The sequence below is a fragment of the Hyperolius riggenbachi genome, chromosome 2 (genome assembly GCF_040937935.1).
Source record: "Hyperolius riggenbachi isolate aHypRig1 chromosome 2, aHypRig1.pri, whole genome shotgun sequence".
In the NCBI taxonomy this organism is placed as follows: Eukaryota; Metazoa; Chordata; class Amphibia; order Anura; family Hyperoliidae; genus Hyperolius; species Hyperolius riggenbachi.
The window spans coordinates 147,020,712-147,038,518 of record NC_090647.1 but is presented as its reverse complement, the minus strand read 5'-3'; the positions used below and the strand labels follow the sequence as shown (position 1 = coordinate 147,038,518).

General features: G+C 61.1%; 21 non-coding genes and 68 pseudogenes across 21 annotated transcripts; all 89 read left to right on the top strand.

Moving 5' to 3' along the window:
• The first annotated feature begins 25 nt into the window (after positions 1-25).
• On the top strand, positions 26-144 carry LOC137548274 (5S ribosomal RNA; annotated as a pseudogene).
• An 83-nt stretch (positions 145-227) lies between these two features.
• LOC137558807 (5S ribosomal RNA) lies at positions 228-346 on the top strand (annotated as a pseudogene).
• An 83-nt stretch (positions 347-429) lies between these two features.
• LOC137549372 (5S ribosomal RNA) lies at positions 430-548 on the top strand (annotated as a pseudogene).
• Positions 549-631: 83 nt separating this feature from the next.
• Positions 632-750, top strand: LOC137556870 (5S ribosomal RNA; annotated as a pseudogene).
• Positions 751-833: 83 nt separating this feature from the next.
• Positions 834-952, top strand: LOC137558805 (5S ribosomal RNA; annotated as a pseudogene).
• An 83-nt stretch (positions 953-1,035) lies between these two features.
• Positions 1,036-1,154, top strand: LOC137553439 (5S ribosomal RNA). Its single transcript, XR_011027252.1, has one exon. It is a non-coding gene; the product is annotated as a 5S ribosomal RNA (ribosomal RNA).
• A 55-nt stretch (positions 1,155-1,209) lies between these two features.
• Positions 1,210-1,328, top strand: LOC137549441 (5S ribosomal RNA; annotated as a pseudogene).
• A 55-nt stretch (positions 1,329-1,383) lies between these two features.
• On the top strand, positions 1,384-1,502 carry LOC137553427 (5S ribosomal RNA). The gene has a single exon (XR_011027250.1). It is a non-coding gene; the product is annotated as a 5S ribosomal RNA (ribosomal RNA).
• Positions 1,503-1,585: 83 nt separating this feature from the next.
• LOC137553416 (5S ribosomal RNA) lies at positions 1,586-1,704 on the top strand. The gene has a single exon (XR_011027249.1). It is a non-coding gene; the product is annotated as a 5S ribosomal RNA (ribosomal RNA).
• Positions 1,705-1,787: 83 nt separating this feature from the next.
• LOC137551187 (5S ribosomal RNA) lies at positions 1,788-1,906 on the top strand (annotated as a pseudogene).
• Positions 1,907-1,989: 83 nt separating this feature from the next.
• On the top strand, positions 1,990-2,108 carry LOC137558374 (5S ribosomal RNA; annotated as a pseudogene).
• An 83-nt stretch (positions 2,109-2,191) lies between these two features.
• Positions 2,192-2,310, top strand: LOC137556917 (5S ribosomal RNA; annotated as a pseudogene).
• Positions 2,311-2,393: 83 nt separating this feature from the next.
• On the top strand, positions 2,394-2,512 carry LOC137556743 (5S ribosomal RNA). Its single transcript, XR_011029382.1, has one exon. It is a non-coding gene; the product is annotated as a 5S ribosomal RNA (ribosomal RNA).
• An 83-nt stretch (positions 2,513-2,595) lies between these two features.
• LOC137548305 (5S ribosomal RNA) lies at positions 2,596-2,714 on the top strand (annotated as a pseudogene).
• An 83-nt stretch (positions 2,715-2,797) lies between these two features.
• On the top strand, positions 2,798-2,916 carry LOC137553404 (5S ribosomal RNA). The gene has a single exon (XR_011027247.1). It is a non-coding gene; the product is annotated as a 5S ribosomal RNA (ribosomal RNA).
• Positions 2,917-2,999: 83 nt separating this feature from the next.
• On the top strand, positions 3,000-3,118 carry LOC137547662 (5S ribosomal RNA; annotated as a pseudogene).
• An 83-nt stretch (positions 3,119-3,201) lies between these two features.
• On the top strand, positions 3,202-3,320 carry LOC137558760 (5S ribosomal RNA; annotated as a pseudogene).
• An 83-nt stretch (positions 3,321-3,403) lies between these two features.
• LOC137547883 (5S ribosomal RNA) lies at positions 3,404-3,522 on the top strand (annotated as a pseudogene).
• An 83-nt stretch (positions 3,523-3,605) lies between these two features.
• Positions 3,606-3,724, top strand: LOC137549621 (5S ribosomal RNA; annotated as a pseudogene).
• Positions 3,725-3,807: 83 nt separating this feature from the next.
• Positions 3,808-3,926, top strand: LOC137556869 (5S ribosomal RNA; annotated as a pseudogene).
• An 83-nt stretch (positions 3,927-4,009) lies between these two features.
• LOC137553392 (5S ribosomal RNA) lies at positions 4,010-4,128 on the top strand. The gene has a single exon (XR_011027246.1). It is a non-coding gene; the product is annotated as a 5S ribosomal RNA (ribosomal RNA).
• Positions 4,129-4,183: 55 nt separating this feature from the next.
• LOC137551370 (5S ribosomal RNA) lies at positions 4,184-4,302 on the top strand (annotated as a pseudogene).
• A 55-nt stretch (positions 4,303-4,357) lies between these two features.
• Positions 4,358-4,476, top strand: LOC137559451 (5S ribosomal RNA; annotated as a pseudogene).
• An 83-nt stretch (positions 4,477-4,559) lies between these two features.
• Positions 4,560-4,678, top strand: LOC137553380 (5S ribosomal RNA). Its single transcript, XR_011027245.1, has one exon. It is a non-coding gene; the product is annotated as a 5S ribosomal RNA (ribosomal RNA).
• An 83-nt stretch (positions 4,679-4,761) lies between these two features.
• Positions 4,762-4,880, top strand: LOC137550843 (5S ribosomal RNA; annotated as a pseudogene).
• An 83-nt stretch (positions 4,881-4,963) lies between these two features.
• Positions 4,964-5,082, top strand: LOC137558134 (5S ribosomal RNA; annotated as a pseudogene).
• Positions 5,083-5,165: 83 nt separating this feature from the next.
• On the top strand, positions 5,166-5,284 carry LOC137552773 (5S ribosomal RNA; annotated as a pseudogene).
• Positions 5,285-5,367: 83 nt separating this feature from the next.
• On the top strand, positions 5,368-5,486 carry LOC137557029 (5S ribosomal RNA; annotated as a pseudogene).
• Positions 5,487-5,569: 83 nt separating this feature from the next.
• Positions 5,570-5,688, top strand: LOC137557168 (5S ribosomal RNA). The gene has a single exon (XR_011029534.1). It is a non-coding gene; the product is annotated as a 5S ribosomal RNA (ribosomal RNA).
• An 83-nt stretch (positions 5,689-5,771) lies between these two features.
• On the top strand, positions 5,772-5,890 carry LOC137549530 (5S ribosomal RNA; annotated as a pseudogene).
• An 83-nt stretch (positions 5,891-5,973) lies between these two features.
• LOC137558804 (5S ribosomal RNA) lies at positions 5,974-6,092 on the top strand (annotated as a pseudogene).
• Positions 6,093-6,175: 83 nt separating this feature from the next.
• On the top strand, positions 6,176-6,294 carry LOC137558291 (5S ribosomal RNA; annotated as a pseudogene).
• Positions 6,295-6,377: 83 nt separating this feature from the next.
• LOC137558186 (5S ribosomal RNA) lies at positions 6,378-6,496 on the top strand (annotated as a pseudogene).
• Positions 6,497-6,579: 83 nt separating this feature from the next.
• LOC137547692 (5S ribosomal RNA) lies at positions 6,580-6,698 on the top strand (annotated as a pseudogene).
• Positions 6,699-6,781: 83 nt separating this feature from the next.
• LOC137553369 (5S ribosomal RNA) lies at positions 6,782-6,900 on the top strand. Its single transcript, XR_011027244.1, has one exon. It is a non-coding gene; the product is annotated as a 5S ribosomal RNA (ribosomal RNA).
• An 83-nt stretch (positions 6,901-6,983) lies between these two features.
• Positions 6,984-7,102, top strand: LOC137549504 (5S ribosomal RNA; annotated as a pseudogene).
• Positions 7,103-7,185: 83 nt separating this feature from the next.
• On the top strand, positions 7,186-7,304 carry LOC137553350 (5S ribosomal RNA; annotated as a pseudogene).
• Positions 7,305-7,387: 83 nt separating this feature from the next.
• On the top strand, positions 7,388-7,506 carry LOC137547743 (5S ribosomal RNA; annotated as a pseudogene).
• An 83-nt stretch (positions 7,507-7,589) lies between these two features.
• On the top strand, positions 7,590-7,708 carry LOC137551439 (5S ribosomal RNA; annotated as a pseudogene).
• Positions 7,709-7,791: 83 nt separating this feature from the next.
• LOC137551938 (5S ribosomal RNA) lies at positions 7,792-7,910 on the top strand (annotated as a pseudogene).
• Positions 7,911-7,993: 83 nt separating this feature from the next.
• Positions 7,994-8,112, top strand: LOC137553358 (5S ribosomal RNA). The gene has a single exon (XR_011027243.1). It is a non-coding gene; the product is annotated as a 5S ribosomal RNA (ribosomal RNA).
• An 83-nt stretch (positions 8,113-8,195) lies between these two features.
• Positions 8,196-8,314, top strand: LOC137552131 (5S ribosomal RNA; annotated as a pseudogene).
• An 83-nt stretch (positions 8,315-8,397) lies between these two features.
• LOC137547578 (5S ribosomal RNA) lies at positions 8,398-8,516 on the top strand (annotated as a pseudogene).
• An 83-nt stretch (positions 8,517-8,599) lies between these two features.
• LOC137550022 (5S ribosomal RNA) lies at positions 8,600-8,718 on the top strand (annotated as a pseudogene).
• An 83-nt stretch (positions 8,719-8,801) lies between these two features.
• On the top strand, positions 8,802-8,920 carry LOC137549120 (5S ribosomal RNA; annotated as a pseudogene).
• A 79-nt stretch (positions 8,921-8,999) lies between these two features.
• Positions 9,000-9,118, top strand: LOC137549263 (5S ribosomal RNA; annotated as a pseudogene).
• Positions 9,119-9,201: 83 nt separating this feature from the next.
• Positions 9,202-9,320, top strand: LOC137558803 (5S ribosomal RNA; annotated as a pseudogene).
• An 83-nt stretch (positions 9,321-9,403) lies between these two features.
• LOC137549489 (5S ribosomal RNA) lies at positions 9,404-9,522 on the top strand (annotated as a pseudogene).
• An 83-nt stretch (positions 9,523-9,605) lies between these two features.
• On the top strand, positions 9,606-9,724 carry LOC137553347 (5S ribosomal RNA). Its single transcript, XR_011027242.1, has one exon. It is a non-coding gene; the product is annotated as a 5S ribosomal RNA (ribosomal RNA).
• Positions 9,725-9,807: 83 nt separating this feature from the next.
• LOC137547564 (5S ribosomal RNA) lies at positions 9,808-9,926 on the top strand (annotated as a pseudogene).
• Positions 9,927-10,009: 83 nt separating this feature from the next.
• On the top strand, positions 10,010-10,128 carry LOC137559382 (5S ribosomal RNA; annotated as a pseudogene).
• An 83-nt stretch (positions 10,129-10,211) lies between these two features.
• LOC137547563 (5S ribosomal RNA) lies at positions 10,212-10,330 on the top strand (annotated as a pseudogene).
• Positions 10,331-10,413: 83 nt separating this feature from the next.
• LOC137551299 (5S ribosomal RNA) lies at positions 10,414-10,532 on the top strand (annotated as a pseudogene).
• An 83-nt stretch (positions 10,533-10,615) lies between these two features.
• Positions 10,616-10,734, top strand: LOC137555189 (5S ribosomal RNA). The gene has a single exon (XR_011027886.1). It is a non-coding gene; the product is annotated as a 5S ribosomal RNA (ribosomal RNA).
• Positions 10,735-10,817: 83 nt separating this feature from the next.
• On the top strand, positions 10,818-10,936 carry LOC137550019 (5S ribosomal RNA; annotated as a pseudogene).
• An 83-nt stretch (positions 10,937-11,019) lies between these two features.
• On the top strand, positions 11,020-11,138 carry LOC137558534 (5S ribosomal RNA; annotated as a pseudogene).
• An 83-nt stretch (positions 11,139-11,221) lies between these two features.
• Positions 11,222-11,340, top strand: LOC137553737 (5S ribosomal RNA; annotated as a pseudogene).
• An 83-nt stretch (positions 11,341-11,423) lies between these two features.
• LOC137556807 (5S ribosomal RNA) lies at positions 11,424-11,542 on the top strand. Its single transcript, XR_011029445.1, has one exon. It is a non-coding gene; the product is annotated as a 5S ribosomal RNA (ribosomal RNA).
• Positions 11,543-11,625: 83 nt separating this feature from the next.
• LOC137551670 (5S ribosomal RNA) lies at positions 11,626-11,744 on the top strand (annotated as a pseudogene).
• Positions 11,745-11,827: 83 nt separating this feature from the next.
• LOC137547984 (5S ribosomal RNA) lies at positions 11,828-11,946 on the top strand (annotated as a pseudogene).
• An 83-nt stretch (positions 11,947-12,029) lies between these two features.
• Positions 12,030-12,148, top strand: LOC137549008 (5S ribosomal RNA; annotated as a pseudogene).
• Positions 12,149-12,231: 83 nt separating this feature from the next.
• LOC137549959 (5S ribosomal RNA) lies at positions 12,232-12,350 on the top strand (annotated as a pseudogene).
• Positions 12,351-12,433: 83 nt separating this feature from the next.
• Positions 12,434-12,552, top strand: LOC137554236 (5S ribosomal RNA; annotated as a pseudogene).
• An 83-nt stretch (positions 12,553-12,635) lies between these two features.
• On the top strand, positions 12,636-12,754 carry LOC137558533 (5S ribosomal RNA; annotated as a pseudogene).
• Positions 12,755-12,837: 83 nt separating this feature from the next.
• LOC137551141 (5S ribosomal RNA) lies at positions 12,838-12,956 on the top strand (annotated as a pseudogene).
• Positions 12,957-13,039: 83 nt separating this feature from the next.
• LOC137549199 (5S ribosomal RNA) lies at positions 13,040-13,158 on the top strand (annotated as a pseudogene).
• An 83-nt stretch (positions 13,159-13,241) lies between these two features.
• LOC137553334 (5S ribosomal RNA) lies at positions 13,242-13,360 on the top strand. The gene has a single exon (XR_011027240.1). It is a non-coding gene; the product is annotated as a 5S ribosomal RNA (ribosomal RNA).
• Positions 13,361-13,443: 83 nt separating this feature from the next.
• Positions 13,444-13,562, top strand: LOC137559251 (5S ribosomal RNA; annotated as a pseudogene).
• Positions 13,563-13,645: 83 nt separating this feature from the next.
• On the top strand, positions 13,646-13,764 carry LOC137549126 (5S ribosomal RNA; annotated as a pseudogene).
• An 83-nt stretch (positions 13,765-13,847) lies between these two features.
• LOC137548724 (5S ribosomal RNA) lies at positions 13,848-13,966 on the top strand (annotated as a pseudogene).
• Positions 13,967-14,049: 83 nt separating this feature from the next.
• LOC137556697 (5S ribosomal RNA) lies at positions 14,050-14,168 on the top strand. The gene has a single exon (XR_011029337.1). It is a non-coding gene; the product is annotated as a 5S ribosomal RNA (ribosomal RNA).
• An 83-nt stretch (positions 14,169-14,251) lies between these two features.
• LOC137557160 (5S ribosomal RNA) lies at positions 14,252-14,370 on the top strand (annotated as a pseudogene).
• Positions 14,371-14,453: 83 nt separating this feature from the next.
• Positions 14,454-14,572, top strand: LOC137558759 (5S ribosomal RNA; annotated as a pseudogene).
• Positions 14,573-14,655: 83 nt separating this feature from the next.
• LOC137553323 (5S ribosomal RNA) lies at positions 14,656-14,774 on the top strand. The gene has a single exon (XR_011027239.1). It is a non-coding gene; the product is annotated as a 5S ribosomal RNA (ribosomal RNA).
• Positions 14,775-14,857: 83 nt separating this feature from the next.
• LOC137557309 (5S ribosomal RNA) lies at positions 14,858-14,976 on the top strand (annotated as a pseudogene).
• Positions 14,977-15,059: 83 nt separating this feature from the next.
• On the top strand, positions 15,060-15,178 carry LOC137556689 (5S ribosomal RNA). Its single transcript, XR_011029329.1, has one exon. It is a non-coding gene; the product is annotated as a 5S ribosomal RNA (ribosomal RNA).
• An 83-nt stretch (positions 15,179-15,261) lies between these two features.
• On the top strand, positions 15,262-15,380 carry LOC137549989 (5S ribosomal RNA; annotated as a pseudogene).
• Positions 15,381-15,463: 83 nt separating this feature from the next.
• On the top strand, positions 15,464-15,582 carry LOC137553312 (5S ribosomal RNA). Its single transcript, XR_011027238.1, has one exon. It is a non-coding gene; the product is annotated as a 5S ribosomal RNA (ribosomal RNA).
• An 83-nt stretch (positions 15,583-15,665) lies between these two features.
• LOC137549112 (5S ribosomal RNA) lies at positions 15,666-15,784 on the top strand (annotated as a pseudogene).
• Positions 15,785-15,867: 83 nt separating this feature from the next.
• On the top strand, positions 15,868-15,986 carry LOC137552423 (5S ribosomal RNA; annotated as a pseudogene).
• An 83-nt stretch (positions 15,987-16,069) lies between these two features.
• Positions 16,070-16,188, top strand: LOC137551638 (5S ribosomal RNA; annotated as a pseudogene).
• An 83-nt stretch (positions 16,189-16,271) lies between these two features.
• Positions 16,272-16,390, top strand: LOC137555178 (5S ribosomal RNA). Its single transcript, XR_011027875.1, has one exon. It is a non-coding gene; the product is annotated as a 5S ribosomal RNA (ribosomal RNA).
• Positions 16,391-16,473: 83 nt separating this feature from the next.
• On the top strand, positions 16,474-16,592 carry LOC137557867 (5S ribosomal RNA; annotated as a pseudogene).
• An 83-nt stretch (positions 16,593-16,675) lies between these two features.
• LOC137553300 (5S ribosomal RNA) lies at positions 16,676-16,794 on the top strand. The gene has a single exon (XR_011027237.1). It is a non-coding gene; the product is annotated as a 5S ribosomal RNA (ribosomal RNA).
• Positions 16,795-16,877: 83 nt separating this feature from the next.
• Positions 16,878-16,996, top strand: LOC137547753 (5S ribosomal RNA; annotated as a pseudogene).
• Positions 16,997-17,079: 83 nt separating this feature from the next.
• On the top strand, positions 17,080-17,198 carry LOC137548304 (5S ribosomal RNA; annotated as a pseudogene).
• An 83-nt stretch (positions 17,199-17,281) lies between these two features.
• LOC137553287 (5S ribosomal RNA) lies at positions 17,282-17,400 on the top strand. Its single transcript, XR_011027234.1, has one exon. It is a non-coding gene; the product is annotated as a 5S ribosomal RNA (ribosomal RNA).
• Positions 17,401-17,483: 83 nt separating this feature from the next.
• Positions 17,484-17,602, top strand: LOC137548567 (5S ribosomal RNA; annotated as a pseudogene).
• An 83-nt stretch (positions 17,603-17,685) lies between these two features.
• LOC137553659 (5S ribosomal RNA) lies at positions 17,686-17,804 on the top strand (annotated as a pseudogene).
• Positions 17,805-17,807: the final 3 nt, after the last annotated feature.

Below are 17,807 nucleotides of genomic sequence, written 5' to 3'. Positions count from 1 at the left end.
GCGCCGGAACGGCGCCCTTTAGGTTGCCTGCGGCCACACTAAGCCGAAAGCGCCCGCTCTCGTCAGATCGCGGAAGCTAAGCGGCTTCAGGCCTGGTTAGTAGCTGCATGGGAGACCGGCTGTGAACCCCAGGTGCTGCAAGTGTTTTTTTGGGTTTGAGGCCCAATGGCTATGAGCACGCGTGGGAAGCCTCACCTTCAAGGCGCCGGAACGGCGCCTTGGAGGTTGCCTGCGGCCACACTAAGCCGAAAGCGCCCGCTCTCGTCAGATTGCGGAAGCTAAGCGGCTTCAGGCCTGGTTAGTAGCTGCATGGGAGACCGGCTGTGAACCCCAGGTGCTGCAGGCGTTTTTTTGGGTTTGAGGCCCAATGGCTATGAGCACGCGTGGGAAGCCTCACCTTCAAGGCGCCGGAACGGCGCCCTGAAGGTTGCCTGCGGCCACACTAAGCCGAAAGCGCCTGCTCTCGTCAGATCGCGGAAGCTAAGTGGCTTCAGGCCTGGTTAGTAGCTGCATGGGAGACCGGCTGTGAACCCCAGGTGCTGCAGGTGTTTTTTTGGGTTTGAGACCCAATGGCTATGAGCACGCGTGGGAAGCCTCACCTTCAAGGCGCCGGAACGGCGCTTTGGATGTTGCCTGCGGCCACACTAAGCCGAAAGCGCCCGCTCTCGTCAGATCGCGGAAGCTAAGCGGCTTCAGGCCTGGTTAGTAGCTGCATGGGAGACCTGCTGTGAACCCCAGGTGCTGCAGGTGTTTTTTTGGGTTTGAGGCCCAATGGCTATGAGCACGCGTGGGAAGCCTCACCTTCAAGGCGCCGGAACGGCGCCCTGGAGGTTGCCTGCGGCCACACTAAGCCGAAAGCGCCCGCTCTCGTCAGATTGCGGAAGCTAAGCGGCTTCAGGCCTGGTTAGTAGCTGCATGGGAGACCGGCTGTGAACCCCAGGTGCTGCAGGCGTTTTTTTGGGTTTGAGGCCCAATGGCTATGAGCACGCGTGGGAAGCCTCACCTTCAAGGCGCCGGAACGGCGCCTTGGAGGTTGCCTGCGGCCACACTAAGCCGAAAGCGCCCGCTCTCGTCAGATCGCGGAAGCTAAGCGGCTTCAGGCCTGGTTAGTAGCTGCATGGGAGACCGGCTGTGAACCCCAGGTGCTGCAGGCGTTTTTTTGGGTTTGAGGCCCAATGGCTATGAGCACGCGTGGGAAGCCTCACGGTTGCCTGCGGCCACACTAAGCCGAAAGCGCCCGCTCTCGTCAGATCGCGGAAGCTAAGCGGCTTCAGGCCTGGTTAGTAGCTGCATGGGAGACCGGCTGTGAACCCCAGTTGCTGCAGGTGTTTTTTTGGGTTTGAGGCCCAATGGCTATGAGCACGCGTGGGAAGCCTCACGGTTGCCTGCGGCCACACTAAGCCGAAAGCGCCCGCTCTCGTCAGATCGCGGAAGCTAAGCGGCTTCAGGCCTGGTTAGTAGCTGCATGGGAGACCGGCTGTGAACCCCAGGTGCTGCAGGCGTTTTTTTGGGTTTGAGGCCCAATGGCTATGAGCACGCGTGGGAGGCTTCACCTTCAAGGAGCCGGAACGGCGCCTTGGAGGTTGCCTGCGGCCACACTAAGCCGAAAGCGCCCGCTCTCGTCAGATCGCGGAAGCTAAGCGGCTTCAGGCCTGGTTAGTAGCTGCATGGGAGACCGGCTGTGAACCCCAGGTGCTGCAGGCGTTTTTTTGGGTTTGAGGCCCAATGGCTATGAGCACGCGTGGGAAGCCTCACCTTCAAGGAGCCGGAACGGCGCCCTGGAGGTTGCCTGCGGCCGCACTAAGCCGAAAGCGCCCGCTCTTGTCAGATCGCGGAAGCTAAGCGGCTTCAGGCCTGGTTAGTAGCTGCGTGGGAGACCGGCTGTGAACCCCAGGTGCTGCAGGTGTTTTTTTGGGTTTGAGGCCCAATGGCTATGAGCACGCGTGGGAAGCCTCACCTTCAAGGCGCCGGAACGGCGCCTTGGAGGTTGCCTGCGGCCACACTAAGCCGAAAGCGCCCGCTCTCGTCAGATCGCGGAAGCTAAGCGGCTTCAGGCCTGGTTAGTAGCTGCATGGGAGACTGGCTGTGAACCCCAGGTGCTGCAGGCGTTTTTTTGGGTTTGAGGCCCAATGGCAATGAGCACGCGTGGGAAGCCTCACCTTCAAGGCGCCGGAACGGCGCTTTGGAGGTTGCCTGCGGCCACACTAAGCCGAAAGCGCCCGCTCTCGTCAGATCGCGGAAGCTAAGCGGCTTCAGGCCTGGTTAGTAGCTGCATGGGAGACCGGCTGTGAGCCCCAGGTGCTGCAGGCGTTTTTTTGGGTTTGAGGCCCAATGGCTATGAGCACGCGTGGGAAGCCTCACCTTCAAGGCGCCGGAACGGCGCCTTGGAGGTTGCCTGCGGCTACACTAAGCCGAAAGCGCCCGCTCTCGTCAGATCGCGGAAGCTAAGCGGCTTCAGGCCTGGTTAGTAGCTGCATGGGAGACCGGCTGTGAACCCCAGGTGCTGCAGGCATTTTTTTGGGTTTGAGGCCCAATGGCTATGAGCACGCGTGGGAAGCCTCACCTTCAAGGCGCCGGAACGGCGCCCTGGAGGTTGCCTGCGGCCACACTAAGCCGAAAGCGCCCGCTCTCGTCAGATTGCGGAAGCTAAGCGGCTTCAGGCCTGGTTAGTAGCTGCATGGGAGACCGGCTGTGAACCCCAGGTGCTGCAGGTGGTTTTTTGGGTTTGAGGCCCAATGGCTATTAGCACGCGTGGGAAGCCTCACCTTCAAGGCGCCGGAACGGCGCCCTGGAGGTTGCCTGCGGCCACACTAAGCCGAAAGCGCCCGCTCTCGTCAGATCGCGGAAGCTAAGCGGCTTCAGGCCTGGTTAGTAGCTGCATGGGAGACCGGCTGTGAACCCCAGGTGCTGCAGGCGTTTTTTTGGGTTTGAGGCCCAATGGCTATGAGCACGCGTGGGAAGCCTCACCTTCAAGTCGCCGGAACGGCGCCCTGAAGAGTGCCTGCGGCCACACTAAGCCGAAATCGCCCGCTCTCGTCAGATCGCGGAAGCTAAGCGGCTTCAGGCCTGGTTAGTAGCTGCATGGGAGACCGGCTGTGAACCCCAGGTGCTGCAGGTGTTTTTTTGGGTTTGAGGCCCAATGGCTATGAGCACGCGTGGGAAACCTCACCTTCAAGGCGCCGGAACGGCGCCTTGGAGGTTGCCTGCGGCCACACTAAGCCGAAAGCGCCCGCTCTCGTCAGATCGCGGAAGCTAAGCGGCTTCAGGCCTGGTTAGTAGCTGCATGGGAGACCGGCTGTGAACCCCAGGTGCTGCAAGCGTTTTTTTGGGTTTGAGGCCCAATGGCTATGAGCACGCGTGGGAAGCCTCACCTTCAAGGCGCCGGAACGGCGCCTTTGAGGTTGCCTGCGGCCACACTAAGCCGAAAGCGCCCGCTCTCGTCAGATTGCGGAAGCTAAGCGGCTTCAGGCCTGGTTAGTAGCTGCATGGGAGACCGGCTGTGAGCCCCAGGTGCTGCAGGCGTTTTTTTGGGTTTGAGGCCCAATGGCTATGAGCACGCGTGGGAAGCCTCACCTTCAAGGCGCCGGAACGGCGCCCTGAAGGTTGCCTGCGGCCACACTAAGCCGAAAGCGCCTGCTCTCGTCAGATCGTGGAAGCTAAGCGGCTTCAGGCCAGGTTAGTAGCTGCATGGGAGACCGGCTGTGAACCCCAGGTGCTGCAGTCGTTTTTTTGGGTTTGAGGCCCAATGGCTATGAGCACGCGTGGGAAGCCTCACCTTCAAGGCGCCGGAACGGCGCTTTGGATGTTGCCTGCGGCCACACTAAGCCGAAAGCGCCCGCTCTCGTCAGATCGCGGAAGCTAAGCGGCTTCAGGCCTGGTTAGTAGCTGCATGGGAGACCTGCTGTGAACCCCAGGTGCTGCAGGTGTTTTTTTGGGTTTGAGGCCCAATGGCTATGAGCACGCGTGGGAAGCCTCACCTTCAAGGCGCCGGAACGGCGCCCTGGAGGTTGCCTGCGGCCACACTAAGCCGAAAGCGCCCGCTCTCGTCAGATCGCGGAAGCTAAGCGGCTTCAGGCCTGGTTAGTAGCTGCATGGGAGACCGGCTGTGAACCCCAGGTGCTGCAGGCGTTTTTTTGGGTTTGAGGCCCAATGGCTATGAGCACGCGTGGGAAGCCTCACAGTTGCCTGCGGCCACACTAAGCCGAAAGCGCCCGCTCTCGTCAGATCGCGGAAGCTAAGCGGCTTCAGGCCTGGTTAGTAGCTGCATGGGACACCGGCTGTGAACCCCAGTTGCTGCAGGTGTTTTTTTGGGTTTGAGGCCCAATGGCTATGAGCACGCGTGGCAAGCCTCACGGTTGCCTGCGGCCACACTAAGCCGAAAGCGCCCGCTCTCGTCAGATTGCGGAAGCTAAGCGGCTTCAGGCCTGGTTAGTAGCTGCATGGGAGACCGGTTGTGAACCCCAGGTGCTGCAGGCGTTTTTTTGGGTTTGAGGCCCAATGGCTATGAGCACGCGTGGGAAGCCTCACCTTCAAGGAGCCGGAACGGCGCCTTGGAGGTTGCCTGCGGCCACACTAAGCCGAAAGCGCCCGCTCTCGTCAGATCGCGGAAGCTAAGCGGCTTCAGGCCTGGTTAGTAGCTGCATGGGAGACCGGCTGTGAACCCCAGGTGCTGCAGGCGTATTTTTGGGTTTGAGGCCCAATGGCTATGAGCACGCGTGGGAAGCCTCACCTTCAAGGAGCCGGAACGGCGCCCTGCAGGTTGCCTGCGGCCGCACTAAGCCGAAAGCGCCCGCTCTTGTCAGATCGCGGAAGCTAAGCGGCTTCAGGCCTGGTTAGTAGCTGCATGGGAGACCGGCTGTGAACCCCAGGTGCTGCAGGTGTTTTTTTGGGTTTGAGGCCCAATGGCTATGAGCACGCGTGGGAAGCCTCACCTTTAAGGCGCCGGAACGGCGCCGTGGAGGTTGCCTGCGGCCACACTAAGCCGAAAGCGCCCGCTCTCGTCAGATCGCGGAAGCTAAGCGGCTTCAGGCCTGGTTAGTAGCGGCATGGGAGACTGGCTGTGAACCCCAGGTGCTGCAGGCGTTTTTTTGGGTTTGAGGCCCAATGGCAATGAGCACGCGTGGGAAGCCTCACCTTCAAGGCGCCGGAACGGCGCTTTGGAGGTTGCCTGCGGCCACACTAAGCCGAAAGCGCCCGCTGTCATCAGATCGCGGAAGCTAAGCGGCTTCAGGCCTGGTTAGTAGCTGCATGGGAGACCGGCTGTGAACCCCAGGTTCTGCAGGTGTTTTTTTGGGTTTGAGGCCCAATGGCTATGAGCACGCGTGGGAAGCCTCACCTTCAAGGCGCCGGAACGGCGCCCTGTGGGTTGCCTGCGGCCACACTAAGCCGGAAGCGCCCGCTCTCGTCAGATCGCGGAAGCTAAGCGGCTTCAGGCCTGGTTAGTAGCTGCATGGGAGACCGGCTGTGAGCCCCAGGTGCTGCAGGCGTTTTTTTGGGTTTGAGGCCCAATGGCTATGAGCACGCGTGGGAAGCCTCACCTTCAAGGCGCCGGAACGGCGCCTTGGAGGTTGCCTGCGGCCACACTAAGCCGAAAGCGCCCGCTCTCGTCAGATCGCGGAAGCTAAGCGGCTTCAGGCCTGGTTAGTAGCTGCATGGGAGACCGGCTGTGAACCCCAGGTGCTGCAGGCATTTTTTTGGGTTTGAGGCCCAATGGCTATGAGCACGCATGGGAAGCCTCACCTTCAAGGCGCCGGAACGGCGCCCTGGAGGTTGCCTGCGGCCACACTAAGCCGAAAGCGCCCGCTCTTGTCAGATTGCGGAAGCTAAGCGGCTTCAGGCCTGGTTAGTAGCTGCATGGGAGACCGGCTGTGAACCCCAGGTGCTGCAGGCGGTTTTTTGGGTTTGAGGCCCAATGGCTATTAGCACGCGTGGGAAGCCTCACCTTCAAGGCGCCGGAACGGCGCCCTGTAGGTTGCCTGCGGCCACACTAAGCCGAAAGCGCCCGCTCTCGTCAGATTGCGGAAGCTAAGCGGCTTCAGGCCTGGTTAGTAGCTGCATGGGAGACCGGCTGTGAACCCCAGGTGCTGCAGGCGTTTTTTTGGGTTTGAGGCCCAATGGCTATGAGCACGCGTGGGAAGCCTCACCTTCAAGGCGCCGGAACGGCGCCCTGGTGGTTGCCTGCGGCCACACTAAGCCGAAAGCGCCCGCTCTCGTCAGATCGCGGAAGCTAAGCGGCTTCAGGTCTGGTTAGTAGCTGCATGGGAGACCGACTGTGAACCCCAGGTGCTGCAGGCGTTTTTTTGGGTTTGAGGCCCAATGGCTATGAGCACGCGTGGGAAGCCTCACCTTCAAGGCGCCGGAACGGCGCCCTGGAGGTTGCCTGCGGCCACACTAAGCCGAAAGCGCCCGCTCTCGTCAGATCGCGGAAGTTAAGCGGCTACAGGCCTGGTTAGTAGCTGCATGGGAGACCGGCTGTGAACCCCAGGTGCTGCAGGTGATTTTTTGGGTTTGAGGCCCAATGGCTATGAGCACGCGTAGGAAGCCTCACCTTCAAGGCGCCGGAACGGCGCCTTGGAGGTTGCTTGCGGCCACACTAAGCCGAAAGCGCCCGCTCTCGTCAGATCGCGGAAGCTAAGCGGCTTCAGGCCTGGTTAGTAGCTGCATGGGAGACTGGCTGTGAACCCCAGGTGCTGCAGGCGTTTTTTTGGGTTTGAGGCCCAATGGCTATGAGCACGCGTGGGAAGCCTCACCTTCAAGGCGCCGGAACGGCGCCTTGGCGGTTGCCTGCGGCCACACTAAGCCGAAAGCGCCCGCTCTCGTCAGATCGCGGAAGCTAAGCGGCTTCAGGCCTGGTTAGTAGCTGCATGGGAGACCGGCTGTGAACCCCAGGTGCTGCAGGCGTTTTTTTGGGTTTGAGGCCCAATGGCTATGAGCACGCGTGGGAAGCCTCACCTTCAAGGCGCCGGAACGGCGCCCTGTGGGTTGCCTGCGGCCACACTAAGCCGAAAGCGCCCGCTCTCGTCAGATCGCGTAAGCTAAGTGGCTTCAGGCCTGGTTAGTAGCTGCATGGGAGACCGGCTGTGAACCCCAGGTGCTGCAGGCGTTTTTTTGGATTTGAGGCCCAATGGCTATGAGCACGCGTGGGAAGCCTCACCTTCAAGGCGCCGGAACGGCGCTTTGGAGGTTGACTGCGGCCACTCTAAGCCGAAAGCGCCCGCTCTCATCAGATCCTGGAAGCTAAGTGGCTTCAGGCCTGGTTAGTAGCTGCATGGGAGACCGGCTGTGAACCCCAGGTGCTGCAGGCGTTTTTTTGGGTTTGAGGCCCAATGGCTATGAGCACGCGTGGGAAGCCTCACCGTCAAGGCGCCGGAACGGCGCCCTGGAGGTTGCCTGCGGCCACACTAAGCCGAAAGCGCCCGCTCTCGTCAGATCGCGGAAGCTAAGCGGCTTCAGGCCTGGTTAGTAGCTGCATGGGAGACCGGCTGTGAACCACAGGTGCTGCAGGTGTTTTTTTGGGTTTGAGGCCCAATGGCTATGAGCACGCGTGGGAAGCCTCACCTTCAAAGCGCCGGAACGGCGCCCTGGAGGTTGCCTGCGGCCACACTAAGCAGAAAGCGCCTGCTCTCGTCAGATTGCGGAAGCTAAGCGGCTTCAGGCCTGGTTAGTAGCTGCATGGGAGACCGGCTGTGAACCCCAGGTGCTGCAGGCGTTTTTTTGGGTTTGAGGCCCAATGGCTATGAGCACGCATGGGAAGCCTCACCTTCAAGGCGCCGGAACGGCGCTTTGGAGGTTGCCTGCGGCCACACTAAGCCGAAAGCGCCCGCTCTCGTCAGATCGCGGAAGTTAAGCGGCTTCAGGCCTGGTTACTAGCTGCATGGGAGAACGGCTGTGAACCCCAGGTGCTGCAGGTGTTTTTTTGGGTTTGAGGCCCAATGGCTATGAGCACGCGTGGGAAGCCTCACCTTCAAGGCGCCGGAACGGCGCCTTGGAGGTTGCCTGCGGCCACACTAAGCCGAAAGCGCCCGCTCTCGTCAGATCGCGGAAGCTAAGCGGCTTCAGGCCTGGTTAGTAGCTGCATGGGAGACCGGCTGTGAACCCCAGGTGCTGCAGGCGTTTTTTTGGGTTTGAGGCCCAATGGCTATGAGCACGCGTGGGAAGCCTCACCTTCAAGGCGCCGGAACGGCGCCTTGGAGGTTGCCTGCGGCCACACTAAGCCGAAAGCGCCCGCTCTCGTCAGATCCCGGAAGCTACGCGGCTTCAGGCCTGGTTAGTAGCTGCATGGGAGACCGGCTGTGAACCCCAGGTGCTGCAGGTGTTTTTTTGGGTTTGAGGCCCAATGGCTATGAGCACGCGTGGGAAGCCTCACCTTCAAGGCGCCAGAACGGCGCCTTGGAGGTTGCCTGTGGCCACACTAAGCTGAAAGCGCCCGCTCTCGTCAGATCGCGGAAGCTAAGCGGCTTCAGGCCTGGTAAGTAGCTGCATGGGAGACCGGCTGTGAACCCCAGGTGCTGCAGGCGTTTTTTTGGGTTTGAGGCCCAATGGCTATGAGCACGCGTGGGAAGCCTCACCTTCAAGGCGCCGGAACGGCGCCTTGGAGGTTGCCTGCGGCCACACTAAGCCGAAAGCGCCCGCTTTCGTCAGATCGCGGAAGCTAAGCGGCTTCATGCCTGGTTAGTAGCTGCATGGGAGACCGGCTGTGAACCCCAGGTGCTGCAGGCGTTTTTTTGGGTTTGAGGCCCAATGGCTATGAGCACGCGTGGGAAGCCTCACCTTCAAGGCGCCGGAACGGCGCCCTGGAGGTTGCCTGCGGCCACACTAAGCCGAAAGCGCCCGCGCTCATCAGATCGCGGAAGCTAAGCGGCTTCAGGCCTGGTTAGTAGCTGCATGGGAGACCGGCTGTGAACCCCAGGTGCTGCAGGAGTTTTTTTGGGTTTGAGGCCCGATGGCTATGAGCACGCGTGGGAAGCCTCACCTTCAAGGCGCCGTTCGCCTTGGAGGTTGCCTGCGGCCACACTAAGCCAAAAGCGCCCGCTCTCGTCAGATCGTGGAAGCTAAGCGGCTTCAGGCCTGGTTAGTAGCTGCATGGGAGACCGGCTGTGAACCCCAGGTGCTGCAGGCGTTTTTTTGGGTTTGAGGCCCAATGGCTATGAGCACGCGTGGGAAGCCTCACCTTCAAGGCGCCGGAACGGCGCCCTGGAGGTTGCCTGCGGCCACACTAAGCCGAAAGCGCCCGCTCTCGTCAGATTGCGGAAGCTAAGCGGCTTCAGGCCTGGTTAGTAGCTGCATGGGAGACCGGCTGTGAACCCCAGGTGCTGCAGGCGTTTTTTTGGGTTTGAGGCCCAATGGCTATGAGCACGCGTGGGAAGCCTCACCTTCAAGGCGCCGGAACGGCGCCTTGGAGGTTGCCTGCGGCCACACTAAGCTGAAAGCGCCCGCTCTCGTCAGATCGCGAAAGCTAAGTGGCTTCAGGCCTGGTTAGTAGCTGCATGGGAGACCGGCTGTGAACCCCAGGTGCTGCAGGCGTTTTTTTGGGTTTGAGGCCCAATGGCTATGAGCACGCGTGGGAAGCCTCACCTTCAAGGCGCCGGAACGGCGCCCTGGAGGTTGCCTGCGGCCACACTAAGCCGAAAGCGCCCGCTCTCGTCAGATCGCGGAAGCTAAGCGGCTTCAGGCCTGGTTAGTAGCTGCATGGGAGACCGGCTGTGAACCCCAGGTGCTGCAGGCGTTTTTTTGGGTTTGAGGCCCAATGGCTATGAGCACGCGTGGGAAGCCTCACCTTCAAGGCGCCGGAACGGCGCTTTGGAGGTTGCCTGCGGCCACACTAAGCCGAAAGCGCCCGCTCTCGTCAGATCCCGGAAGCTAAGCGGCTTCAGGCCTGGTTAGTAGCTGCATGGGAGACCGGCTGTGAACCCCAGGTGCTGCAGGCGGTTTTTTGGGTTTGAGGCCCAATGGCTATGAGCACGCGTGGGAAGCCTCACCTTCAAGGCGCCGGAACGGCGCCTTGGAGGTTGCCTGCGGCCACACTAAGCCGAAAGCGCCTGCTCTCGTCAGAGCGCGGAAGCTAAGCGGCTTCAGGCCTGGTTAGTAGCTGCATGGGAGACCGGCTGTGAACCCCAGGTGCTGCAGGCGTTTTTTTGGATTTGAGGCCCAATGGCTATGAGCACGCGTGGGAAGCCTCACCTTCAAGGCGCCGGAACGGCGCTTTGGAGGTTGCCTGCGGCCACACTAAGCCGAAAGCGCCCGCTCTCGTCAGATCCCGGAAGCTAAGCGGCTTCAGGCCTGGTTAGTAGCTGCATGGGAGACCGGCTGTGAACCCCAGGTGCTGCAGGCGGTTTTTTGGGTTTGAGGCCCAATGGCTATGAGCACGCGTGGGAAGCCTCACCTTCAAGGCGCCGGAACGGCGCCCTGGAGATTGCCTGCGGCCACACTAAACCGAAAGTGCCCGCTCTCGTCAGATCGCGGAAGCTAAGCGGCTTCAGGCCTGGTTAGTAGCTGCATGGGAGACCGGCTGTGAACCCCAGGTGATGCAGGCGTTTTTTTGGGTTTGAGGCCCAATGGCTATGAGCACGCGTGGGAAGCCTCACCTTCAAGGCGCCGGAACGGCGCTTTGGAGGTTGCCTGCGGCCACACTAAGCCGAAAGCGCCCGCTCTCGTCAGATCGCGGAAGCTAAGCGGCTTTAGGCCTGGTTAGTAGCTGCATGGGAGACCGGCTGTGAACCCCAGGTGCTGCAGGCGTTTTTTTGGGTTTGATGCCCAATGGCTATGAGCACGCGTGGGAAGCCTCACCTTCAAGGCGCCGGAACGGCGCCTTGGAGATTGCCTGCGGCCACACTAAGCCGAAAGCGCCCGCTCTTGTCAGATCGCAGAAGCTAAGCGGCTTCAGGCCTGGTTAGTAGCTGCATGGGAGACCGGCTGTGAACCCCAGGTGCTGCAGGCGTTTTTTTGGGTTTGAGGCCCAATGACTATGAGCACGCGTGGGAAGCCTCACCTTCAAGGCGCCGGAACGGCGCCCTGGAGGTTGCCTGCGGCCACACTAAGCCGAAAGCGCCCGCGCTCATCAGATCGCGGAAGCTAAGCGGCTTCAGGCCTGGTTAGTAGCTGCATGGGAGACCGGCTGTGAACCCCAGGTGCTGCAGGCGGTTTTTTGGGTTTGAGGCCCAATGGCTATGAGCACGCGTGGGAAGCCTCACCTTCAAGGCGCCGGAACGGCGCCTTGGAGGTTGCCTGCGGCCACACTAAGCCGAAAGCGCTCGCTCTTGTCAGATCGTGGAGGCTAAGCGGCTTCAGGCCTGGTTAGTAGCTGCATGGGAGACCGGCTGTGAACCCCAGGTGCTGCAGACGTTTTTTTGGGTTTGAGGCCCAATGGCTATGAGCACGCGTGGGAAGCCTCACCTTCAAGGCGCCGGAACGGCGCCTTGCAGGTTGCCTGCGGCCACACTAAGCCGAAAGCGCCCGCTCACGTCAGATCGCGGAAGCTAAGCGGCTTCAGGCCTGGTTAGTAGCTGCATGGGAGACCGGCTGTGAACCCCAGGTGCTGCAGGCGTTTTTTTGGGTTTGAGGCCCAATGGCTATGAGCACGCGTGGGAAGCCTCGCCTTCAAGGCGCCGGAACGGCGCCTTGGAGGTCCCCTGCGGCCACACTAAGCTGAAAGCGCCCGCTCTCGTCAGATCGTGGCAGCTAAGCGGCTTCAGGCCTGGTTAGTAGCTGCATGGGAGACCGGCTGTGAACCCCAGGTGCTGCAGGCGTTTTTTTGGGTTTGAGGCCCAATGGCTATGAGCACGCGTGGGAAGCCTCACCTTCAAGGCGCCGGAACGGCGGCTTGGAGCTTGCCTGCGGCCACACTAAGCTGAAAGCGCCCGCTCTCGTCAGATCGTGGAAGCTAAGCGGCTTCAGGCCTGGTTAGTAGCTGCATGGGAGACCGGCTGTGAACCCCAGGTGCTGCAGGCGTTTTTATGGGTTTGAGGCCCAATGGCTATGAGCACGCGTGGGAAGCCTCACCTTCAAGGCGCCGGAACGGCGCTTTGGAGGTTCCCTGCGGCCACACTAAGCCGAAAGCGCCCGCTCTCGTCAGATCGCGGAAGCTAAGTGGCTTCAGGCCTGGTTAGTAGCTGCATGGGAGACCGGCTGTGAACCCCAGGTGCTGCAGGCGTTTTTTTGGGTTTGAGGCCCAATGGCTATGAGCACGCGTGGGAAGCCTCACCTTCAAGGCGCCGGAACGGCGCTTTGGAGGTTGCCTGCGGCCACACTAAGCCGAAAGCGCCCGCTCTCGTCAGATCGTGGAAGCTAAGCGGCTTCAGGCCTGGTTAGTAGCTGCATGGGATACCGGCTGTGAACCACAGGTGCTGCAGGCGTTTTTTTGGGTTTGAGGCCCAATGGCTATGAGCACGTGTGGGAAGCCTCACCTTCAAGGCGCCGGAACGGCGCCTTGGAGATTGCCTGCGGCCACACTAAGCCGAAAGCGCCCGCTGTCGTCAGATCGCAGAAGCTAAGCGGCTTCAGGCCTGGTTAATAGCTGCATGGGAGACCGGCTGTGAACCCCAGGTGCTGCAGGAGTTTTTTTGGGTTTGAGGCCCAATTGCTATGAGCACGCGTGGGAAGCCTCACCTTCAAGGCGCCGGAACGGCGCCCTGGAGGTTGCCTGCGGCCACACTAAGCCGAAAGCGCCCGCGCTCATCAGATCGCGGAAGCTAAGCGGCTTCAGGCCTGGTTAGTAGCTGCATGGGAGACCGGCTGTGAACCCCAGGTGCTGCAGGCGTTTTTTTGGGTTTGAGGCCCAATGGCTATGAGCACGCGTGGGAAGCCTCACCTTCAAGGCGCCGGAACGGCGCCTTGGAGGTTGCCTGCGGCCACACTAAGCCGACAGCGCCCGCTCTTGTCAGATCGCGGAAGCTAAGCGGCTTCAGGCCTGGTTAGTAGCTGCATGGGAGACCGGCTGTGAACCCCAGGTGCTGCAGGAGTTTTTTTGGGTTTGAGGCCCAATGGCTATGAGCACGCGTGGGAAGCCTCACCTTCAAGGCGCCGGAACGGCGCCCTGGAGGTTGCCTGCGGCCACACTAAGCCGAAAGCGCCCGCTCTCGTCAGATTGCGGAAGCTAAGCGGATTCAGGCCTGGTTAGTAGCTGCATGGGAGACCGGCTGTGAACCCCAGGTGCTGCAGGCGTTTTTTTGGGTTTGAGGCCCAATGGCTATGAGCACGCGTGGGAAGCCTCACCTTCAAGGCGCCGGAACGGCGGCTTGGAGGTTGCCTGCGGCCACACTAAGCCGAAAGCGCCCGCTCTCGTCAGATCGCGGAAGCTAAGCGGCTTCAGGCCTGGTTAGTAGCTGCATGGGAGACCGGCTGTGAACCCCAGGTGCTGCAGGCGTTTTTTTGGGTTTGAGGCCCAATGGCTATGAGCACGCGTGGGAAGCCTCACCTTCAAGGCGCCGGAACGGCGCCTTAGAGGTTGCCTGCGGCCACACTAAGCCGAAAGCGCCCGCTCTTGTCAGATCGCGGAAGCTAAGCGGCTTCAGGCCTGGTTAGTAGCTGCATGGGAGACCGGCTGTGAACCCCAGGTGCTGCAGGCGTTTTTTTGGGTTTGAGGCCCAATGGCTATGAGCACGCGTGGGAAGCCTCACCTTCAAGGCGCCGGAACAGCGCCCTGAAGGTTGCCTGCGGCCACACTAAGCCGAAAGCGCCCGCTCTCATCAGATCGCGGAAGCTAAGCGGCTTCAGGCCTGGTTAGCAGCTGCATGGGAGACCGGCTGTGAACCCCAGGTGCTGCAGGTGTTTTTTTGGGTTTGAGGCCCAATGGCTATGAGCACGCGTGGGAAGCCTCACCTTCAAGGCGCCGGAACGGCGCCCTGGAGGTTGCCTGCGGCCACACTAAGCCGAAAGCGCCCGCTCTCGTCAGATCGCGGAAGCTAAGCGGCTTCAGGCCTGGTTAGTAGCTGCATGGGAGACTGGCTGTGAACCCCAGGTGCTGCAGACGTTTTTTTGGGTTTGAGGCCCAATGGCTATGAGCACGCGTGGGAAGCCTCACCTTCAAGGCGCCGGAACGGCGCCTTGCAGGTTGCCTGCGGCCACACTAAGCCGAAAGCGCCCGCTCACGTCAGATCGCGGAAGCTAAGCGGCTTCAGGCCTGGTTAGTAGCTGCATGGGAGACCGACTGTGAACCCCAGGTGCTGCAGGCGTTTTTTTGGGTTTGAGGCCCAATGGCTATGAGCACGCGTGGGAAGCCTCACCTTCAAGGCGCCGGAACGGCGCCCTGGAGGTTGCCTGCGGCCACACTAAGCCGAAAGCGCCCGCTCTCGTCAGATCGCGGAAGTTAAGCAGCTTTAGGCCTGGTTAGTAGCTGCATGGGAGACCGGCTGTGAACCCCAGGTGCTGCAGGCGTTTTTTTGGGTTTGAGGCCCAATGGCTATGAGCACGCGTGGGAAGCCTCACCTTCAAGGCGCCGGAACGGCGCCTTGGAGGTTGCCTGCGGCCACACTAAGCCGAAAGCGCCCGCTCTCGTCAGATCGCGGAAGCTAAGCGGCTTCAGGCCTGGTTAGTAGCTGCATGGGAGACCGGCTGTGAACCCCAGGTGCTGCAAGCGTTTTTTTGGGTTTGAGGCCCAATGGCTATGAGCACGCGTGGGAAGCCTTACCTTCAAGGCGCTGGAACGGCGCCCTGGAGGTTGCCTGCGGCCACACTAAGCCGAAAGCGCCCGCTCTCGTCAGATCGCGGAAGCTAAGCGGCTTCAGGCCTGGTTAGTAGCTGCATGGGAGACCGGCTGTGAACCCCAGGTGCTGCAGGCGTTTTTTTGGGTTTGAGGCCCAATGGCTATGAGCACGCGTGGGAAGGCTCACCTTCAAGGCGCCGGAACGGCGCCTTGGAGGTTGCCTGCGGCCACACTAAGCCGAAAGCGCCCGCTCTCGTCAGATCGCGGAAGCTAAGCGGCTTCAGGCCTGGTTAGTAGCTGCATGGGAGACCGGCTGTGAACCCCAGGTGCTGCAGGTGTTTTTTTGGGTTTGAGGCCCAATGGCTATGAGCACGCGTGGGAAGCCTCACCTTCAAGGCGCCGGAACGGCGCCTTGGATGTTGCCTGCGGCCACACTAAGCCGAAAGCGCCCGCTCTCGTCAGATCGCGGAAGCTAAGCGGCTTCAGGCCTGGTTAGTAGCTGCATGGGAGACCGGTTGTGAACCCCAGGTGCTGCAGGCGTTTTTTTGGGTTTGAGGCCCAATGGCTATGAGCACGCGTGGGAAGCCTCACCTTCAAGGCGCCGGAACGGCGCTTTGGAGGTTGCCTGCGGCCACACTAAGCTGAAAGCGCCCGCTCTCGTCAGATTGCGGAAGCTAAGCGGCTTCAGGCCTGGTTAGTAGCTGCATGGGAGACTGGCTGTGAACCCCAGGTGCTGCAGGCGTTTTTTTGGGTTTGAGGCCCAATGGCTATGAGCACGCGTGGGAAGCCTCACCTTCAAGGCGCCGGAACGGCGCCTTGGAGGTTGCCTGCGGCCACACTAAGCCGAAAGCGCCCGCTCTCGTCAGATCGCGGAAGCTAAGCGGCTTCAGGCCTGGTTAGTAGCTGCATGGGAGACCGGCTGTGAACCCCAGGTGCTGCAGGCGTTTTTTTGGGTTTGAGGCCCAATGGCTATGAGCACGCGTGGGAAGCCTCACCTTCAAGGCGCCGGAACGGCGCCTTAGAGGTTACCTGCGGCCACACTAAGCCGAAAGCGCCCGCTCTTGTCAGATCGCGGAAGCTAAGCGGCTTCAGGCCTGGTTAGTAGCTGCATGGGAGACCGGCTGTGAACCCCAGGTGCTGCAGGCGTTTTTTTGGGTTTGAGGCCCAATGGCTATGAGCACGCGTGGGAAGCCTCACCTTCAAGGCGCCGGAACGGCGCCCTGAAGGTTGCCTGCGGCCACACTAAGCCGAAAGCGCCTGCTCTCGTCAGATCGCGGAAGCTAAGCGGCTTCAGGCCTGGTTAGCAGCTGCATGGGAGACCGGCTGTGAACCCCAGGTGCTGCAGGAGTTTTTTTGGGTTTGAGGCCCAATGGCTATGAGCACGCGTGGGAAGCCTCACCTTCAAGGCGCCGGAACGGCGCCTTGCAGGTTGCCTGCGGCCACACTAAGCCGAAAGCGCCCGCTCACGTCAAATCGCGGAAGCTAAGCGGCTTCAGGCCTGGTTAGTAGCTGCATGGGACACCGACTGTGAACCCCAGGTGCTGCAGGTGTTTTTTTGGGTTTGAGGCCCAATGGCTATGAGCACGCGTGGGAAGCCTCACCTTCAAGGCGCCGGAACGGCGCCCTGGAGGTTGCCTGCGGCCACACTAAGCCGAAAGCGCCCGCTCTCGTCAGATCGCGGAAGCTAAGCGGCTTTAGGCCTGGTTAGTAGCTGCATGGGAGACCGGCTGTGAACCCCAGGTGCTGCAGGCGTTTTTTTGGGTTTGAGGCCCAATGGCTATGAGCACGCGTGGGAAGCCTCACCTTCAAGGCGCCGGAACGGCGCCTTGGAGGTTTCCTGCGGCCACACTAAGCCGAAAGCGCCCGCTCTCGTCAGATCGCGGAAGCTAAGCGGCTTCAGGCCTGGTTAGTAGCTGCATGGGAGACCGGCTGTGAACCCCAGGTGCTGCAGGCGTTTTTTTGGGTTTGAGGCCCAATGGCTATGAGCACGCGTGGGAAGCCTCACCTTCAAGACGCCGAAACGGCGCCTTGGAGTTTGCCTGCGGCCACACTAAGCCGAAAGCGCCCGCTCTCGTCAGATCGCGGAAGCTAAGCGGCTTCAGGCCTGGTTAGTAGCTGCATGGGAGACCGGCTGTGAACCCCAGGTGCTGCAGGCGATTTTTTGGATTTGAGGCCCAATGGCTATGAGCACGCGTGGGAAGCCTCACCTTCAAGGCGCCGGAACGGCGCCCTGGAAGTTGCCTGCGGCCACACTAAGCTGAAAGCGCCCGCTCTCGTCAGATCGCGGAAGCTAAGCGGCTTCAGGCCTGGTTAGTAGCTGCATGGGAGACTGGCTGTGAACCCCAGGTGCTGCAGGCGTTTTTTTGGGTTTGAGGCCCAATGGCTATGAGCACGCGTGGGAAGCCTCACCTTCAAGGCGCCGGAACGGCGCCTTGGAGGTTGCCTGCGGCCACACTAAGCCGAAAGCGCCCGCTCTCGTCAGATTGCGGAAGCTAAGCGGCTTCAGGCCTGGTTAGTAGCTGCATGGGAGACCGGCTGTGAACCCCAGGTGCTGCAGGTGTTTTTTTGGGTTTGAGGCCCAATGGCTATGAGCACGCGTGGGAAGCCTCACCTTCAAGGCGCCGGAACGGCGCCTTACAGGTTGCCTGCGGCCACACTAAGCCGAAAGCGCCCGCTCTCGTCAGATCGCGGAAGCTAAGCGGCTTCAGGCCTGGTTAGTAGCTGCATGGGAGACCGGCTGTGAACCCCAGGTGCTGCAGGCGTTTTTTTGGGTTTGAGGCCCAATGGCTATGAGCACGCGTGGGAAGCCTCACCTTCAAGGCGCCGGAACGGCGCCCTGAAGGTTGCCTGCGGCCACACTAAGCCGAAAGCGCCCGCTCTCGTCAGATCGCGGAAGCTAAGCGGCTTCAGGCCTGGTTAGCAGCTGCATGGGAGACCGGCTGTGAACCCCAGGTGCTGCAGGCGTTTTTTTGGGTTTGAGGCCCAATGGCTATGAGCACGCGTGGGAAGCCTCACCTTCAAGGCGCCGGAACGGCGTCCTGGAGGTTGCCTGCGGCCACAGTAAGCCGAAAGCGCCCTCTCTCGTCAGATTGTGGAAGCTAAGCGGCTTCAGGCCTGGTTAGTAGCTGCATGGGAGACTGGCTGTGAACCCCAGGTGCTGCAGGCTTTT